The sequence below is a fragment of the Corapipo altera genome, unplaced genomic scaffold, assembly GCF_003945725.1.
Source record: "Corapipo altera isolate COAL_440 unplaced genomic scaffold, ASM394572v1 76, whole genome shotgun sequence".
Taxonomy (NCBI): domain Eukaryota; kingdom Metazoa; phylum Chordata; class Aves; order Passeriformes; family Pipridae; genus Corapipo; species Corapipo altera.
The window spans coordinates 932880-940385 of NW_020884964.1; the positions used below are offsets into that span (position 1 = coordinate 932880).

At 45.8% G+C, this 7506-nt stretch overlaps 1 long non-coding RNA gene across 1 annotated transcript; it reads right to left on the minus strand.

Annotated features, from left to right (window-relative positions):
• Positions 1-3871: 3871 nt before the first annotated feature.
• Positions 3872-7506, minus strand: LOC113957314. Its single transcript, XR_003531121.1, has 3 exons — positions 7461-7506; positions 7147-7291; positions 3872-4442 (listed from the first exon to the last, which is right to left on the minus strand). It is a non-coding gene; the product is annotated as an uncharacterized LOC113957314 (long non-coding RNA).

Consider the following 7506-nt stretch of genomic DNA (forward strand, 5'->3'; position numbering starts at 1 on the left):
TAGAAACAGCCTCAAGCTACATGGTTCCCATCAGTGTCTTTGCTTCAGGGTCTGTCCTGGCCAGCTGCAGGTAATTGTGCCCATGTGTGTTTTGAGGGAACTCCTGGGACAAGCTACCACTGTGCCTACATCTGTGTGTGCATTGGCATGGGCAGTGGGAACAGACAGGTCTAGTTCAGGGGAGCTTTATGGGGTCCCATATGTGTTGGGACTATAAGTGTCTTTGGGACTGCCTGGTGTCATGCTGAGTCTTCACATTGCAGGGGTTTTGTCTGCCAGCCGAGAGAAGGTGGCACACTGGCTGGTAAAAAGAGTCAGTGGCTGTTGCCTGGTCAGGAGTTGATTGCAAAGAAACAGGGATACAGGGGGGATGTGCCAAGTGGCAAATCTGAGTTGTCAGCGCTAAGCCAGTGTGACAACAGATTGTATGAGCAGCAGAAGAAAAAGGACCAATGCCACCACTCAGACTAATACCGTGGAGAGGCTCAAATACACGGATGGATGGAGCTGCTTAACTGATTTGTCTGGTTGGCAGCATAAAAACACTTCTGCTTACCTTCGTGCAAAAGGTGTTTTGGTAACAGATGTCTCTGAGTCAGTTGTGCTTGGAATCTGTGAGGGGCAGGAGACTTTCTAAATAAAGAATATTATAATATATATGTTATTATAACAATATAATATAACTAGTGACCATTATATATAGTGGCTAAAGGTTAGAAAGGATCCTGCTATTTTCAAGGAAGTCTTCTGATACTGTGACTTCTAATGTGTGCAGGACTGACTGCTGTGTGCAGTGAATGTGGGTGTAGGAACAGGCTACCACCCTACCAAAGTGCATGTGAGCTGTGAGGCTCCACTTGCCTGAGCACGAACTAGGGCCAAAGCACCCCAGCTTGGGGGGTTGGCAGCTGTCATACTTGCCATGTGACCTGTAATAGCTCCCGGAATGACATACATCTCTGTGGGGCATGGATCAGGATCTGAAGTGTCACTGCTGCCCTTGACTAACACAAGCATTGAGAGTTTGGTGGTGAAACATTTCAATTGAATGCAAGTTGTATCAAGGCAAGAGAATCTTTCATGTTTCTCCTTTCCAACACAGAGGTGTTTTCTCAGTGTAGATCCTGCTCCAGTAGCAGCTCAGTGGTTCCTTAGTGCACTTCTTTCTTCTCTGTATAGTTTACTGACCCATGGCATGATCCCACAACTATTCTACATGTATAGGCAACAATGCTCACCTAAGGCCTTGCCCTACACATCAATCACCTGCAGTTAAATTAATCTTGTGAACACAGTAAAAGTCCCATTGTGGACATGATGAGTCTGGTATCAAATGAATTTCTTCTGGCTTAACTGAAACATGCCGGTGCTCTATCTGTTTTCCAGCTGCTCTTACAGCTCCATAAGAGGGAGAGAGCTTGGCCTCCTGTTCAGACCTTTCCTCTTGGGGTGCCTGCTTGTAACTGGGCTTCTGGGTGGAAGCCTGTGGGTTCACCCTGTGCTGGTTCCCGAGGTCCTCTGCAGAACCCCAAATAGTTGTTGTGCTCTTTGTTAGCCTGTTGCTGCACTCCAAGGGTCTGGGACTACGCTGACAGTGACAGCAGAGCCAACTGACGTTAAGACTTCACTATGAGCTTTGGCATTGGTATCTTTGCTAGGCCAGAGAATATCTGTTGTTGCCAGCCTGATGTGAGCTGTGATCCAGAGTACAGCCAAAATCCCATGAAATGACAGTGATTTGAACACCATCACTCTCCTGTCCCTTCATTCCTAATGTATCTCCTCTAGCAAATCTTGTCTTCAAAGTCACCATATACTCCCTGCAGGTCAGCCCCTCTCTGCTTGGGGGATTGAAGCCCTCTTGGATTCTGCAGAGCTTGAGGCAGACTTGACCACCAACCTATGCAGCATGCCCTGCATCATGCAGGCCAGTGCTCTTGGTCATAAGAGGAACATCCCTTTTATTTCTGGAGCTGCAAATGTCTGGAAAGCAGGTTTAAAGTAAATATCAATGCCCTCTGTGCTGAAAGGAGGAAGGGAGCTACCAAAGCAAATGCAGAACTGGGTTCCTGGTAGGGACCGAGATAATAACTGCTCCTGCTCTTAGCTCCTAAACCAGAGGGGCCTGCAGGTGTGAGACCTCTGCTTTGGTGAAGGTACTGCTGGACTGATATCAGCGTGGGGCTTCTCAGTTGCTGCTCTACCTCTGGCCTTGTTCATATTGCCCCTGCCTGGAGCACAGGAAGGTCTGACATGGGTCACTGGAAGAGGCAGGGGCTAACATTTACTCAGCACATGGGTAGGTGAGGCCAAGGTGCACGGCATGGGCTCTGGGACTATTGCCTGCAGAGGGGGGATGAGCTCTGCAGGACATGGAGGTTTAGTGGAGGAGTCCAGGCTCAGCCATGTGTGTGAAAAACAGTGTCAGCGACACTACTGTGCTCTGGGACCCGGGCTGCTTCTTCTCCAGACAGGAATTGGAGGTGGAAACACAGATAATTTTATATATCTCCTTTTAACACGATAGCATGTGATTCTACACTAGACATTGTATCTGGCACACCGATATTTTCCTTTGCCTCTGGCACACTCTGGAGACAGGACTTCTGCTCCTTGGTACTGCCTGCCTGGAAATGTGACTGGGTCCAAAGGCTAAGTCTCTCTACATATCTTCTTTGCATTCTTTAGGAAAGCAGCTGGAGAATGTTTACACTCTGCAAACAGAATGTAGGACTCCGACTGAGGAACCACAATCCGGTTCAACTGCATGGCAAATTTCTTGGCCATAAAATCTGGCATGCATCACAGAGGCCCTGTCTGTGTACAGATCCACCTGGCATTTGTCATAATTTCAGATTGCATCTTAAAGAAAAATAAATGATGATGCCATTTCTTGTTCATACCAGACACAGTTGTCATTAGATTTGTTATTAAAAGGGGATTCTCGATCATGCCATTAAAAGCCTGTCTACCTTTTCATTGGTGTCTTCTCCTATTTATTGGTGTTGCCACATGTGAAGCAGAAATACCACCTGAATTGCTGCCAGGGGACCTTGTCTACAATTGTGCTTGGGTTTCATTCCAGCTGTGTGGCAGCTCTGCCTCTCCTTCCTTCTCTGAAACCTCCTGCAGAGTTGTGCCAAGGTTGTCATAAAATCTCCTCACAAGGTGTGTTCTTTTTTTTCTACATCATGTCAACTCCGTTGGCTGTGACTAACCCCAAAACACTGCTGGCAAGGACCAAGCATTACATTGTTTCTATATGAGCACTGATGCAGCTTCTACGTGGTGCCTGTAAACAGGCCTGCAAAAGCTCAGAGCTGTGTGATTTGCTGGCAGCCTTTCCCTGTGTCACAGTGGTAAAAGTGGCTCTCTCTTCTCTAGGGCCTTCTGATCCATGCAAGCAGGCAAAATCAGAGGAACACCTCGGAGGAATGCACCAGAGTGGGCCTGTTGCTATTCATGCAAGACATGTTCCTGAACAATGAATCTTGTTCACAACCACACGTCAGGCAGCAGGCTCAGTCATCCAGTTCCAAAACAGCATCTTTCAGAGAGCAAAGCCTGCTTTTTTAACAAAATAAAACCAAACTAAAATAAAAATTTTAAAAGTAGCGTTTGTAGAGATGTTTACAGGACCCACATCTAGCTGGTCCATGCAGTCCAACTGGGACCTGCCTGGGGGATCTTCACTGAGCTCCAGAGCTGGTCAGGGACAGTGTTTCACATGACTAGTCTCTTGCTCTTCCGTTTTGTATGGTTTTCCCAATTTGAGCACCACTGGGATCATAACAATATCTCTCTGACCTTGTCTGTGCTGAGACCAACCAGCTGGGGCTGCAGTTGAACCTGCACATTAATATGCAGGAAGTGGAGCAGAAGCAAACCAGTAATGTGGCATGGTTTGACTTTTAATACTCTCTGACAATCTGACATGTCAGCTGAGGACAATGCTCTTACAACAGTCCTTTAACTGTGCAATTTCCCTCATGTCTATCGTGTGCAGACCACACGTAGTAGCAGTTTCTTATCTAGCTTTGGGAAGAGGTAGTTGAACAGGGAACACAGAAGCTATGAAGGATTGTTTTCATCAATTTTTAAGTTCACACCCTTTCACCACTGTCACTTGGGCACCTTTATTTGGCACGATGCAGGCAGGGTGAGATACAGCTTACAAGCTGTCCTTTGTGGCCTGGCACAGGTAGGACAGGGCTCAAACTCATTACTTGGCTAAAGATTCATAAACTCATGGCCACCTCGCAGGCACACAGCAGGTACACAATCTGCTGGCAAGTGGGTGTCAGTGTCCATGGCTCCCTGAAACAGCCTCATTCTATTGTTGCTCAGTTTCCATCTCATCTTCTCTGCTGCCTTTTTTTTTTTTTTTTGTCTGTGAATCCTCTTGCTCTTCAGTGTCACCATCTCAACAATGTTACCTTCGCCTGTGGAAAAACAATTTCAGTTGTGACTGAAATACCTATTTTAAACATTTGAGTTTATGGTAAAATACCTTAACTAGCATCATGGTCTAACACACAATATAAGTGCTTTTTCTGAGATTTCAGATTATAAGAAACCTAGAGGGTAAGAATATAATCTGTCCCAGTCAATGTGATTTTTTGGAAGCTGTCTTTGTTAGGTAAGTATGGTCGCTTTTTATTTTTACATTGATCATAGCTAATCATATACAGCAATTGACTAAGCATCCAAAAAACACTGATCCACAATTATAAACTGAGCTGCATAGTTCACAGGTGAGATCTGTCAAATAAGTTCTCCCTTGGAAAGGTGTTTCCTATGATGATAGGTTTTATTCTTTCTCCTATAGCCAAAAGAAAACACATTTGACTCTAGTGAAGAATCCAAAATCATAGAAAGAAACAATGGGACCAAGAAGCTCCTTAAAGTCTGTGTCAGTATCAGGCAGATGAAAATTAAAGCTGAGCAGCATAAACTGGGAAATTGAGAAATATTTCAGAACTTCATGGATTGGCTGCCAGCAGGAGGGTTTGCCAAGGGGCTTCATCACCACCCGTAGACAGTGAAATGGGACATTCTCTGGAATACATGTTTGTCAGATACAGGGTGCTGGGTACAATGTTGCCTGAGGCACTCTATCAAGTGAGAAGGTGAGTGGAGGAAGAAACTGAAACAGGCTGCTCTTACTGGAACAGTTCAACGAAATATGAAAAAGACAGGTTTTTAGGAGGAGGGGGTATCTTTACTTGGACCAGCTTTTGTTATTAGCTGGAAAAGCCAAAGAGACTGTTGGGCTCAGAGACCTTTCTTCTGCAATCACCTCAAGGTATTTCGAGATAAGAAAAGCCCCATTACAGAAAAGGCAAGCCACAAGAGAGCCTCAAACTGCAGGGGAAGCCTGTACTGCAAGGAAACATGGCTCACACTTGTCATTCCTACTCTTGCCTTCATCTACCTGTCAGCGGGTAACTGCGATGCACTCTCACAGTAGGGCCCAGGAGTCAGCTAGACCCCAGGATAGCTAGACCCAAGGATAGACCTCCAAGCCTGTAGCTTCGAGGAAACTGCTAAAATGTGTCAGGTTGCAGAGAGCACAAAGAGATGAAGAGACACTTACAGCATCTACACAGGTTTCATTATGTACAAAAAATCTCAAAGAGAAAATAATGCAAAGGAATCCAGCTATTTAAATTCACCAATTTGTATTTAAAACAATGAGGTAAAGCCTCAGATTTAAAATAACAAGCTAAAAGAGTCCAAACCCCTGTGTTATAGTGTCCACAGGCTCAAAGCATAATTCAGGCTGGAAGAGACCTCTGGAGGTCTCTAGTCAAAGCCCCAGCTCAGAGCAGGGTCAGTGCTGGGGTCCTACAGGGTTGCTCCCACTGGAGGAAGCTGCACCAGTGTCCCCAGCCTCAGAGGCACTGAGCACAACAGCAGGTCAGGAGTTCATCCTGCACTGAAAGCAAACCAGCCTAAACCTATTCCTAGGATCTGTCCCAGAGCTTCCATGGGGGATGCCTGTTAACTGCCCTTCACCTGCCACCCATGCAGCTTCTTGCTTATGACCCAGGACTTCATTTATGCTCAGGCCTGTGTTTCCTATCCCCATCTGAGCTGTGTTAGACATGTTCCTGTCTCCTGTCCTGGCTGCTGCACAGACCTAGGACCTACCTTGTAGTTTTGTCTCCAGTCCTTCTCCTGCTCCAGACCAGGCTCTCTGGAAGGACTCTGGTCCTGGTTCATCCTTTCCCTTTGTCTGGGGCTGTTGACTGATACTCTCCCTACCCAGCTCTGCCAGCCATGCTGAGACTCTGTGAGATTGTGGCCTGTTGGGGAGGGCATGCCCTGCTAGTTTCCCAACAGCACTGGTTAGTTCCATGAGATAGGGGAAGCGGTAGGAAGGGGCATTAGTCATGTCTGGAGGATCTGTCTAGGAAGCAGACAGCATACAAGCACTGGCTTAGGACCCATGATCCCACACAGCAAAAGAAATGGAAGTGGCTGATGTCCTTTCACTCTAAGGTAGGATCAGTGTTCACATTTATGATGGACAAGAAAACAAGCTTTGGCCAGGACCAGTTTACTTACAAAATAGTTTTCATTTGTTTGTGCAATCAAGTAAAATGGCTGCACACCAGGCTGCTGCAAGTAATGGGAAGTAGAGGAATCTGTTAATGTAGCACCAAGTCAGATTGGCATGAAGTCCCTTTGTTCTAATCCAAAACAAAGATCTTCAGGAGCCCCAGGACCTCTTTGTTGGCTGCACCTTTGCTTTCTCCAACAAAAACCTAGTGATTTGATTTCTACAAAATCTGGTGCACACACATCCTGCCAAGACCACCCGGACACTCTGCTGCAGCACAGTGCACCTTAGACTGACACTGCAGGCATCCTGTGCTGACTTTCCCAGCTTTGTAGGGTTTTCCTGTCTAAACTGCCTTTGTAAATAATAGAAAAAATGGAGACTGCTGTGTGTGTGTCACGTCTTCTTCCTGCAGGGCCTGCACTCAGCTGCAGTTAGAAAGGGACATTTCTACCCTCTGACAGTGAATCTAGCTCAGTGGCTCTGATGGACACATATTTTCATGGCATAACTTAAAGGGAAGGGAGGATTTTGAGATCTGCATCTTTCCTATAGGAGAAAATTATCATTTAAGCACCAACCTGCAAGAACTGATCAGATCTCCAGGTACTCTGCAGCAGTTGATACACCTGTGGAGTGGCTCCAATTGCTAAAGGAACAAGTCAGCTCCTTCTCTCCTTTCACCATCCAGGCTATTACAGCTCCATAGAAGGTGTTAGGAAATTACTGTTGGAAACAAAAAAGCTAAATTAGTCACCAAATAATTTAATAATCTACCCTCTCAATAAGTAGTTGGCATCCTGAAAAGGAGAAGAAAGAACTATTGCAAAAGAATACAGATGTGAAGTAAAAAGTAAATTTCTTTTTCCAGCAATATAATCTAAAGTCTGCTCACTCTCTCTGCTGCCACGCACGTTCAAGCAGTTTGAGTAAGGTCCTGC